Genomic DNA, 12,149 nt, shown 5'->3' with positions numbered 1-12,149 from the left:
GATCGGCTAGCACTATGATCAAGAACAAGGTATGATGAAATGCTGTTCGATCGGCTAGCAGTTGCTGTTCGATCGGCTGGTCTAGCCGATCAGCTAGCAATGCAATTTGATCAACTGGCATTCATCAAAATATTCTAACACCTAGTTTACATAGCATTCACTTGGCACAAATTTCAAAGCATTATCAGTTAAAGAATCCTATGCATCAAAACAAGCACATAGACATTTTTGCTATTCGATCAGCTGGTCTAGCCGATCGGCTAGCAAGTGACACTGAAACGGCTAGGAACACACAATCAGATGTTTCAAAATTTTATCCTCAAAAGTACAAATTGAGCACAGATCTAGAATCCTAATGTTGTCGTGAACAAAACCCTATGCTTTTCTTTGTCTAAAACATCCTACAAGGTGCCTAATTTCATGAAAATACGTGCCGACTGCCGAACAAGCATAATCTTAGATCTAACAAGTTCAAACAAGATTTTTCAAAAATTGAAACGGTAAACAAGATGTTTCCTAAATCTTCCTAAATCTGAGTTTAAAGGACCGACAAATGGAGAACAAGAAGAACAGTGAGAATTTCAAAGATTTTGAATTGAAATACGTACCTTTGCCATTGAATATGATGAGAAAACCAACAAATCAATGCTATGATGCAAAGAGAATCAAATAATTTAGTGAAAAATAGTGAATCGGCTGAGAGAGTTCTTGTTCGATCGAAGTGTGTAACCGTTTAAATGAAGCAAGAACTTCTATTTATAGGGTGTCATTTGGAACGGCTAGGCCATTCGATCGGCTGGTCTAGCCGATCGGCTAGCCTGTTCGATCCAAGGCACTTTGACTTTTCTAACCCATTTGACTTTTTGACCTTTTTCACATTATCTGACCTTTTTCACATTATCAGTGTTCGAGAAATCCACTTAAGTGTCTAGGTCCAAATTAATGACCCTAGGTACTTAATTTGTCTACCAAGTTTCAACTTAATGACCTTGGTTGACCCGAAGCAAAAACTCACTGATGTTTTGATCAACATTTTTCTGAAAATTTACAAGTTTCAATTTAATGAACTTGCATTTTGACTTTTCAATTTCTCTGTTTGTGTCAAGATTAGCTCCCAACCCGTCTTTCAGTTCAGAACAATTTCCAGCATCTGCATCAAACTGTGAATCTGAAGAATAACACTCTGCTTTGGTTTGTCGAAAAATAAAGCAGAAATGTAAAAACTTTTTGAGTTTTTAATGCATATTCTAATCTAAAGTATAAACTGAAATACAAAATGTAATGAAAGTAATCTATTTACAGACATATTTTTGGTGAGCGTTTTAGGGAATCATATTAGCTACCGACAAGTTTCAAGTACCGTTAAGCTTGGAAACATTATAAGCTTTAAACAATTTACATTGATTGTCAATATGCTGATCCATCTTAAATTTTCATTCAAGTTTCAATTTGTTCAGGATACGACTTAGGTGAATTAAGAACTTAAACTTATTTATGTGTCCCACTTCTTGAATATACTCCCGTATCCAAATCCCAGTATTCAGTCTTACAGGTGAATAGACTACAATGATATCTGTCCATAATTTAGGGGTTAAATGCGAGGGCTGAGGGATCTCAGGTCGATACTTCCGTTTGCGCAGAGAGATATCAGCTTCGACTTATACGTATGTCCCCTTTAGAGGATCTTTTAGCTACAACAGCAATGATTATCAATTTTATTGTTTAATCAGCTGAGGGCATATGCTATGTTTCAAGCATTTGAGCAAAGTATTATCCAAGGACTAGGTCAGAACTTCCATTCAGCAGAAGTCCCGGAATAATACCCCAGACATCATAGAGTATAAAGACCTAGTATATCAGAATAAGAGACTTTTCAAACGAGATTTCAGGGTTTACCTATATATCCAAGTAGTGTTTCCCACGAAATAAGTAAGTTTGAATTATTATGTTTATATCCCAAACAAATTTACTGATTGAATAAAAACCTATTGACACATCATCAGCAAGACTGTTTAAAGCTATATTCTTTACAAATCTTTAGCATACTGAAGCCGTCTAGCTGATGTACTATCGTTTTCCCTTTTTACACAAACTCTTTTTCATTTTTTATTGTTTTTGGATTTTGAAACTTTATCATGTTTTTGGCTTTTTGATTTTTTAATGTTTTTGGATTTTCTAAAAGTATATACAAATATACCTATCTCCCCCTAAAGACCAAAACAGGTAAAAAATCGACAAACCATTGCAGAATGTTTATCAACATCATCTACAGTGGTATCCTCATCAACGCCAATGATTCCATCTGACATCGAAAAGAGCATCATACCATTCAGTTTTAAAAGATATTTAAAACGTGTTCTATCAAATGCTTTGGTATGAAGATCAGCTTTTTGCTCGTCAGTGTGGATTTTCTCAATTCGTATCAACTTTTTCTCAAAAAAATCGCGAATAAAGTGATGACGAATTTCTATATGTTTGGTTTTAGCATGATGTACCGGGTTTTTTTTTATGTTAATTGCGGCCTCATTATCAACATAAAGAGGAGTGTTAAGAAACTGCAAACCGTAGTCGCGCATCTGTTGCTGTATCCACAGGATCTGAGAGCAGCAACTGCTGGCAGATATGTACTCTGCTTCACATGTGGATAGCACCACAGACGTTTGTTTCTTACATTTCCAGGTGACCAAGCGAGGTCCAAAGAACTGGCATCCTGCAGTTGTTGATTTGGCATTGACTTTGCAGCATCCGAAATCCGAGTCGGAATACCCTTCGAGCGTAAAATCGCCTTTTCTAGGATACCACAACCCCAACGACGGAGTTCCTTTCAGGTAGCGTAATATCCTTTTCACAATGATCAAGTGCGAGGCTCTCGGGTTAGATTGAAATCTTGCTGCGAGGCACGTCGGATACATAATATCGGGCCTTGAAGCAGTTAGATACATCAAAGAACCAATCATGGAACGATAGACTGTTTCATCTGCCCTGTCTCCGGTGAGATCTGGGTGAATCCCATGATTTGTTGCTAATGGGGTTGCCGCAGGAGTAGAACCTGACATTCCAAATTTCTCTAGAATATCATGAACGTACTTTGTCTGGTGAATAAAGATCCCCTCAGGAAGTTGATCAACTTGGAGTCCCAAAAAGAATTTCATTTCCCCCATTGATGACATTTCGAACTTTTGCTTCATCACTTGCTCAAAATCTTTGCACAAGTTCTCATTTGTTGACCCAAAAATTATGTCATCCACATAAATTTGTACTATCAACTGGTGACCGTCGACTATTTTTGTGAAGAGGGTAGCGTCAATTGTTCCCCGGATGAAGTGATTGGCTAACAGATGCTGAGATAATGTCTCATACCAGGCTCTCGGGGCCTGATGTAAGCCATATAACGCTTTATCCAAGAGATAAACTTTATCTTTGTGGTGTGGATCGACGAAGCCCGGTGGCTGTCCCACATACACTTCCTCCTTCACTTTACCATAGAGAAAGACCGACTTTACATCAAGCTGATAAACTTTAAAGTTCTTCCATGATGCAAATGCTAGGAAAATTCTGATTGCTTCTAGTCGTGCAACAGAAGCGTAAACTTCAGTAAAATCAATTCCCTCCTGTTGACTGAAGCCCTGAACAACGAGTCGAGCTTTGCTTCTCACAACTACTCCTCTGTCGTCTCTTTTACACTTGAACACCCATTTGGTGTTGATTTTCCTGTGACCCTCAGGTAGATCCACCAGTTTCCAAACTCCCAATTTTTCAAACTGGTTCATCTCTTCTTGCATCGCGTTGACCCAAGAATCTTCTGTAAGCGCCTCTTTGTATGATCGAGGTTCGATCTGCGAAATGAAACAACATAATGAGAATTCATATTTTAGAGGTGCTACTGAAGAATAAAAACTTGTAAGCCCTTGGTCAATTTGATGTCTGGTGCGAACTCCTGATTGAAGCTCTCCTATGATCAGCTCCTCTGGATGATATGAAATAGTTCTGGGCATTACTTCACTCGGAACATCTACATTGCCTTCCAGATTAGTGACATTTTGATTTGCACCTTCTTCACTGATAGGATCTGCTTGATCTAAAATCTGGATCTGCTCCCCCTCAGATTCTGAATCACCATGATCAAAAGTTGGAGCAATATCAGATGTTGTATCATCATTTGTTGCTGTCTGATAATCGTGAGAATGTGGTGAATCATCTTGTTCACCAGCATTACTAGGACCTGCTTCATCATCGTTTGAAGTTTTCTGAGATTGCCTAGAATACTTGGCTGGAAATCTTTCCTCTGATGACTCATAATCTCTAAGAATATCCAACTCATCAAAGAAGTCTTCTTCATCTTCAGGTTCTTCCATTACATCAAACGAATCCCACAGAGTGTCGTAGTGATATCGCCATGAATCTCCTGGGTTCTGAGGCGGCATCGTATGACCTTGACATTCAATATTTGCTGCTTCAATAATCCGCTTTTCTCTTGGCACGGAGACACGACACAAAGGACTTGCATATCCAACGAATATACCCTCGATGCATTTTGGTCCGAACTTTCCAAAAGGTTCTATCACCGTACAGGGTGACCCGAACGGTTCAAGATACTTCAAGTTAGGTTTGCGGTTATTGATCAATTTGAAGCATGTTTTGTTGAATTTCTTGACGGTGAGAACTCTGTTGAGAGTATAGCATGCTGCGGAAACAGCTTCAGCCCAAAAATTTATTGGAAGTTTTGAATCTGTGAGCATTGTTCTGGTTGTCTCGATTAGTGTCCGGTTTTTGCGTTCTGCTACTCCATTCTGCTGCGGAGTGTACGGAGCACTAAACTCATGCAATATACCTCTTTCTTCACAAAATTCCCCCATCTTGTTGTTTTTGAATTCAGTACCATTATCGCTTCTAATTCTTCGGATACGCCTCTGGTACAAATTCTCAATCTTTTTGAATAACGCCATCAGACTATCAAACGTTTCATCCTTTGTCTTCAAGAAAGATACCCAAGAAAATCTGGAATAATCATCAGTGACGACCAAACAGTAGTAATCTTCTGTAATGCTTTTGATATTCACAGGACCAAATAAATCCATGTGAAGTCTTTCCAAAGCCGTGAAACTGAATTGACTTGCTTTTTGGGGTGCGACTTTTTCTTCTGTTTGCCTTTAATGCAACTTATGCATTCCCCTTCCAGATGAAAACCTTTGATGTGAACTCCTGTAACCAGATCATTGTGCACCAAATGATTCATTTTTCTAAGATGTATATGCCCCAACTTTCGGTGCCACAATCTTGACTCCTTCTCAGTTGCTCTAGACACGAAACAATAAGCCTGACCCGTAGTTGTCGTTGCTATGCTCATATCCAAGATATACAGGTCGTTGACTCTTGGTGCACTCATGATGACCCATTCTTCGGGGACAACAAATCCGGTTTTAGAATCAAACACTCTTTGTCAGTGAAGTGAGTGGTATACTTTCTGTCACAGATCTGAGAAATGCTTAGTAGGTTATTCTCTAGCTCAGCAATGTAATTGACTCTTTCAAACGTTACAATCCCGTTGGATAACGTTCCTTCACCAATGATCCGACCACCTTGATTAACAGCGAATCCAACGTATCCTCCATTTATATTCCTTACATCGTACAACAATGCAGTCTTCCCCGTCATATGTCTGGAAGCTCCACTATCCATGATCCATCTTGAAACAAGTTGTGGAAGATCCTGCACAAAAACCAATCATGATTAAAACATTTCAATAAGGATGCCGATTCATGCTTCGCGATCAAGGAAGCTCCGGTAAATCAAACACAATCAAACAGATTTTGCTACCCAAGCCTCTTTGGACTTAGGTAACTCAAGTTTGATGTGAGATTTTGTTGTGTAGAGTGGCGGAAAATTTTTATCACTTAATTTCAAGCTTTCTTTGGACTCAACCTCAACCTCTTTTTGTGTGAACAATTTATCCTTTTTAGATTGACCAGATGGTTGGTCTTTCTTTGCCACCCATTTCTTTTCAGAAATTGATTTTTCTTTTTCAAGCTTTTCATAAAGATCCAAAGGAACATTCATCTTTACCGATGAGGTAGAAGATGATTGTTTTTCCATCTCAGAAACCTTTGGTTTTGAGCTATTTGCTCTCATCTCAGCAACTTTCGGCTTCCATGTTTGTTGAGTTGTTGCCACCCGTTTGTAAAATTTGTCAATTTTAGTTACCACTTTCTTTACGGGTTCGGTTTTGACTTTGGTGTTTTCCTTTTTTACAACCTTTTTCTCAACAATCAATGGAGCTTTACCCTTCACAACATCTTTCTTCTTTTGGCTCTCAACTACGTCAGTCTTAGGCTTCAAATTGGTACACTTTCGTGCAATATGCCCAACTTGATTGCATCTGAAGCATGTTCGGGTGTCAGCTACCCGACTTGTGCCTTCAGACTGAGGTTGTGAGGCCTTTTCCTCAAAGAATTCTTTGTTTGATTTTGAAAAGATTTTAGGTTCTTCATTTGAGAATGAACTTGAGCTGTTCACAAACACTTTCTTTTCAACGAACTTCTTGTTTTGAACATTTTTCTTCTGATAAGACTTACCCCCCTGATATCCACCCGACCAGTTGTTTCGTTTGTTATTAGAAAAACGTGGTGGAACAACAGGTTTCTTGTAGTAAGCTTTATCTTTCTCAAAATTCATATGTCTTTTTGTTTGGTTCAAATTGTTTACTTCTGATAGCTCAACTTCGACCAATTTGTAAACATTTTTCAATTTGTTCACATTTACATTCTCGATTGGAAACTCAGAATCCGAAAACAACTTATCTGAACCTAACATCCTGTACATGACAAGATTTGGTTCATCATTTAAGTTGTTCTTAGATTTTTATTTCGGAATGTACTTATCCAAGAAACATCCATCATCTTCATTTGAATCAGACTCTAAGACACTTTCTGCTATGCTTTTGACAATATCAGTCTGAACACTATCATCAGATGATGATGATGAGAATGTAACATCAATTGATTCTGGAAGTTTTATTTCATTTAACTCATCCTCATCATTAACCAGTCCGGACTTTTTCTTTGAGAAATTGTTTAAAACAGGTGGTGGAACTTGATGATATCCCACCCCAGTTCCGTTCGAAAATACATCTTCGCCAGCTTTGTTTTTCCCGATAGGTTTGGGAACAATGTGCTGCAAAACAAAGCTTGCGGAGTTGTAACTGGTTAATTTTAATTGGATGCGTTCATTTTCAATTTTCGCTTCTTGAAATTGAAGCTTCAGATTCGCAATTTCATCCAATTGTTTGTTTATTAATTCCTCTTTCACCCTTAACACACCCGACAGTTGCACATTTTCTTTTGTTGTTTTGCCATTTCGATCATCCGAATCTTTAACCGTTCGCTTAAGCTTCTTAAAATTTTCAGTGATGTGACGATTTTAAAGAATGAGTTTTTCATTTTCTTTCTTAGTTTTTTCTAAGTTACTTTTATCACTTTGAATTTTTTCTGTTAACTCTTTTGCATGATCGTTTGAAGCTTTTAGCAATTTATCCCGGTTTAAGATTTGATTCTCTACTTCTCTGACCCTTTTTGTTAGGTCTTCAACCTTTTTGTTATTGAGGTAAGCGATAGTACTACATTCTTTGCAGTTTTTCCTGCAATTCTTGCAGCCACTTTCGCTTACATCTTTCTTACCTGACACTTCTTTTGTATTAATCTGACTGACCTGGCCGTTTGACTTAGTTCCAGAACTAGAATCTACCTCCAGTTCTCTTGCAGCTAGAACTTTGTCCGCCATCTTCATCAGATTTTTGGCTGTGAGCTCCTGAGATGTATCTATCAATCCATTATCAATCTTCTTCTCTGCCGGCTTCACCTTTTCTTCTTTCTCTTCGACTTTCTTTTCAACTTCACCCTACCATTCTCTTTGTCTAGCTTCCTTTTCTTCAGCATATTGCTGAATGATTGCATCAACACTGAGTGAACTTGGATCGATTGCAATATTACCTTGAGGATCAAGGTAGCACTCTCGGTCTGGATCCCAGCGTTTAGCCAATTTCGCTTCTTTGTAAATGGTATATATTCGACTTACTTTTTTCTGGGCTTTCATTCTTCTGTTCACAAACTTTTCTTCTTCTGTTCTTGTGTCTTTAAACGGAACAATCTTTCCTGCTGCGAACGCATAACCAACTGCGTCTTCCTCAGGCAATATCTCACTCCAGTCATATCCTTCATCGTCGTGAATGACCGCTAGAGCTCTTGACTTTTCTTTATCTTTTTCTTCAATCTGCTTCAGCCTAGGAGGTTCCGATTTATTCTGATGGTAAATGGCTTTCTTATAGTAGTCTTCGCCGAACGGATTAGCAGAGTCATCAGCATACTCGTTTCTGCACTCACGTTTAAAGTGACCTTTTTGTTTGCATTTGACGCATGTCACTTTAGACTTATCGAAACCCAATTTGGTAGCCAATTATTTTCCTTCCGGTAATTTCCATGAAACGCTGTGCTCGACGAACAGCACTAGCCATGGCCCAACGAATATCGATCAGCTCCATTTTTTCGGGGTCTATCTGGTCATAGTCTTCCTTTGTCAGATTGGTGTTACCAATCTTCCCCGCTACTAACCCTTCATATGACTCCAATACAGATTCTAAGAAAACCATCTGTTGTTTCGCTGACTCCTCACTGAAGTTTTGACCATTTTTCAAATCAATAGCAATGTTACATTGAAAAACATTTTTTGGTGATGATTGTTGTTGGTTTGATGTGCTTGAAGATGGTCCTTGACTTGTGGGACTAGAAGATATTCCTCCGTGAAAACCACTGTGTGAGGTCTCTTGATTCTTTGGTTGTGAACTTTCTGCAGTGAAGGCCGTTTTCGGAGATCCTGTGTTTTGATTCAAGCTCTTTGGATAATAAAGATCCACATTTTGTTGATATAACGAGTGATTGACTTTATGTGTTTTCTTTATTTCGAGCTCATGACTCTCAAGTTTCTCTATAAGCAAATCAACTGTTAGTTCATTTGGCTGGATTGTATTCTTGATCATCAATGCGAAGTATTGCCAATCCATTTCGTCTGGCAGAGAGTCAAATAACTTGTCAACAAGTTCTTCTTGAGAGTATAGGACTCCATGTCTCGCTAACTCCAGCTTTAGATGTCCGAAACGTTCAATCATTTTTGGAACAGACTCAGTCTTTAGACATCCGAACAGATCAAATTCCTTCTTTAGAAGTTTCTTTTTGTTTTTGATGATCTCTGCAGTACCCACACATTTCTTTTGTAGTTTTTCCCAAAGATCCTTTGCGTTTGAATACTCAATCAGTGAGATTATATCTTCTCTTACTGACTGGTTAATCAAAGCTTTACATTTCTGTTTAGCTATAAAATATTCAATCTCTTCATTTTCCGACATGTTTTCAAAGTCTACTCTTCCATTGTTAAAGCCGTTTTTTAGGCTTTTCCAGTTGGGGCTACGCGAAGGCTTTCAACCATTCCTCGAATCTTTTTGCCCATCGGTTATAATCCTCGATTGCTAACAGCTTTGGTGGCTTATTATAAGTTCCATAAACGCTTTCCACACTAAGTGCATCAGTCAATGTCTTTCTCGCATTTGGAGCATTTTCGTTTGATCGGTTTGTTGAATCATCTCCACTGTTTCCAGCAAAAGCATACATTTCACTGAACAGGTTCATGAATTCTTCCATTGTTAAGTACCTGAGATGTTTTTCAAACACTTAGAAAATTTTTGAATTTCAAAGATGTAATCACAAAGACACTTGGATCGATTGGTTCGTTCAATCGAGCAGCACACCCTTGAATCGGTTGGCTCGTTCGATCGACTGATAATCAGAAGTATATACTTCAGCAAGCAATTACTGTCCGATCGATTGGCATATTCGATCGGCTAGCAATATGATGTCAGCAAAAATATCAAATCTCAACAATGCCGTCCGATCGATTTTCTCGTTCTATCGGCTAACACTGATGATGTCAGCAACACTTTCTAACAGAAAATATCTGAACGGTTATGCAACAAACTTGATGACGTCAGCTAGTGTATGAATCGACTATGCCGTTCGACCGGCTGACATCAGCAAATATTAACAGTTTTCCATAGATTTTGATCAATTTGAACAAGTTTTAGGTTGAATCTGATTATGAAAACTTGTAGGATTGTAATTTTGATGATTGCTATTAGATCTATAGCAAATTTATCAATTTTTAACCGTAAAATCACTCTGAATTTTAAGTTTTTCTAATTTTATGATGTCAAAGTGAAAAATAAAGCTAGATCTGAGAAGAGAGTAGAAGAATCGGTCAAATTTGCGGCGAAATCTGAGTTGAAACGGTAGAAATAACAAATTTCCGGTGAAATTTGTCTCTGAAATAGCAAACTCGGCTTGAATTCCGGTGAATTCCTCTCTAAATCAACAAGAACGGCTCGAATTCCGGTGAATTCGTCTTTGAATATCTCGATTCAGCTTCCTAAAGCTCTGATACCACTTGTTGGTCCCTGTGACGGGATCTTCCTGTTCGTAAACGTAGTTGAATCGTAAATGATCACTGTGCGGAATCCAGATAATCACATAGTAAATATACAAAGACAAGGTTCTTCCTTGAATCACCGTCTGAGATTTTATTAATACTGATGTGAAAGTGTACAAGAACCGGATGAACTCAGACTAACACTAGCTATGAAAGTGTCAAAGGTGCGAAAGTTATAAACAAGCTGATCGAACAGCTATTTATAGGCAAAGTCAGGCTATGAGAGTGCTGGCCGATCGGCTGGGCTAGCCGATCGGCTAACAATGCTAACCGATCGAACTGCCTAGTCGATCGGTTGGGCGGTCTGATCGGCTGGGCTAGCCGATCAGCTGGCAGCTTAGCACTTAACATAAACTACACCGTAACCTGACTTGCTTTACATACAAAAACATATACAACTACACAAAATACGACTACATGTTGACGGAAGCTACAGACGTTATTGCACTAACAAAAAGAAGGTGATTTGGGGATGAAACAGGGTTTAAGTTTGAGGGTTTTTAATATGTTGGAAAAGGTTTTTGAGAATTTTGAATTCGAGACTGCAGTGGTAGAACCTCGATTTAGGGATGAAACAACTTTTATATAGAGAGAAGAAGTGAATGCTGACGTGGTAGTAGTTACAAAAAGATCTGTCCACGTCAGAACCTCTCTTGCGACAACCGATGACAGTCGTATGGAAACCTCTGTTGGTCGTTGGGAACAGTGAGAGTCAAACAGTCGTTAGATAAACAGAAGTTTTGAGAATAGATGACAACTTTCAGCAGTTGTTTTATTTTTAGCTAACATCTGTCCACGTCAGAACCTCTGTTGTCATAATGGATGACAGTCAACAGTATAGTAAATCAACACTCATTAGTATAAACAGAAATTATGACAACAGGCGATAGCCTTTAACTATGGATGTATTTTTAGGCAAGTAGAAGTTTCAAAAACAGTTTTTTTTTTTTCAATCGGTGTAAGTCAACAGTCGTAAGTCTAACATCTGTTGTTAGCCCAACCACTGTTAGTATCAAATCCTCTGTTAAGCATTTTAAGATTGAATTATCTGTTGTTTCTTATCATCTATTGACCCATAGCATATCATTGCATCTTCAGACATTTATTCATCAGCAGATGCTCTCTTTTGTCAGACTTTAGCTACAACACACCTTCTATAACACAAAAATATACCGTAAATTCTTCCAAAAAACTGTTGTTGATAAACTAAATTATATAATAATACTTATAGCAGACGTTATATTATAATACTTATTCATCATTAGCCCAAGAACTGTTAGTATCAAATCCTCTGTTAAGAATTTTAAGATTGAATATCATCTGTTGTTCGTTAACATCTGTTGACCCATAACAGACCTTTGCATCTTCAGACATTTATTCATCAGCAAATGCTCTCTTTTGTCAGACTTTAGCTACAACACACATTTTATAACACCAAAATATACCGTAAATTCTTCCAAAAAACTGTTATTGATAAACAAAATTATATAATAATACTTATAGCAGACGTTATATAATAATACATATTCATCATTAGCCCGACCACTGTTATTATCAAATCCTATGTTAAAAATTTTAAGATTGAATCATCTGTTGTTCGTTAACATCTGTTGACCCATAGC

This window comes from Helianthus annuus, chromosome 2 (genome assembly GCF_002127325.2).
Source record: "Helianthus annuus cultivar XRQ/B chromosome 2, HanXRQr2.0-SUNRISE, whole genome shotgun sequence".
Lineage (NCBI taxonomy): Eukaryota > Viridiplantae > Streptophyta > Magnoliopsida > Asterales > Asteraceae > Helianthus > Helianthus annuus.
Note: the sequence above shows the minus strand (reverse complement) of the source record.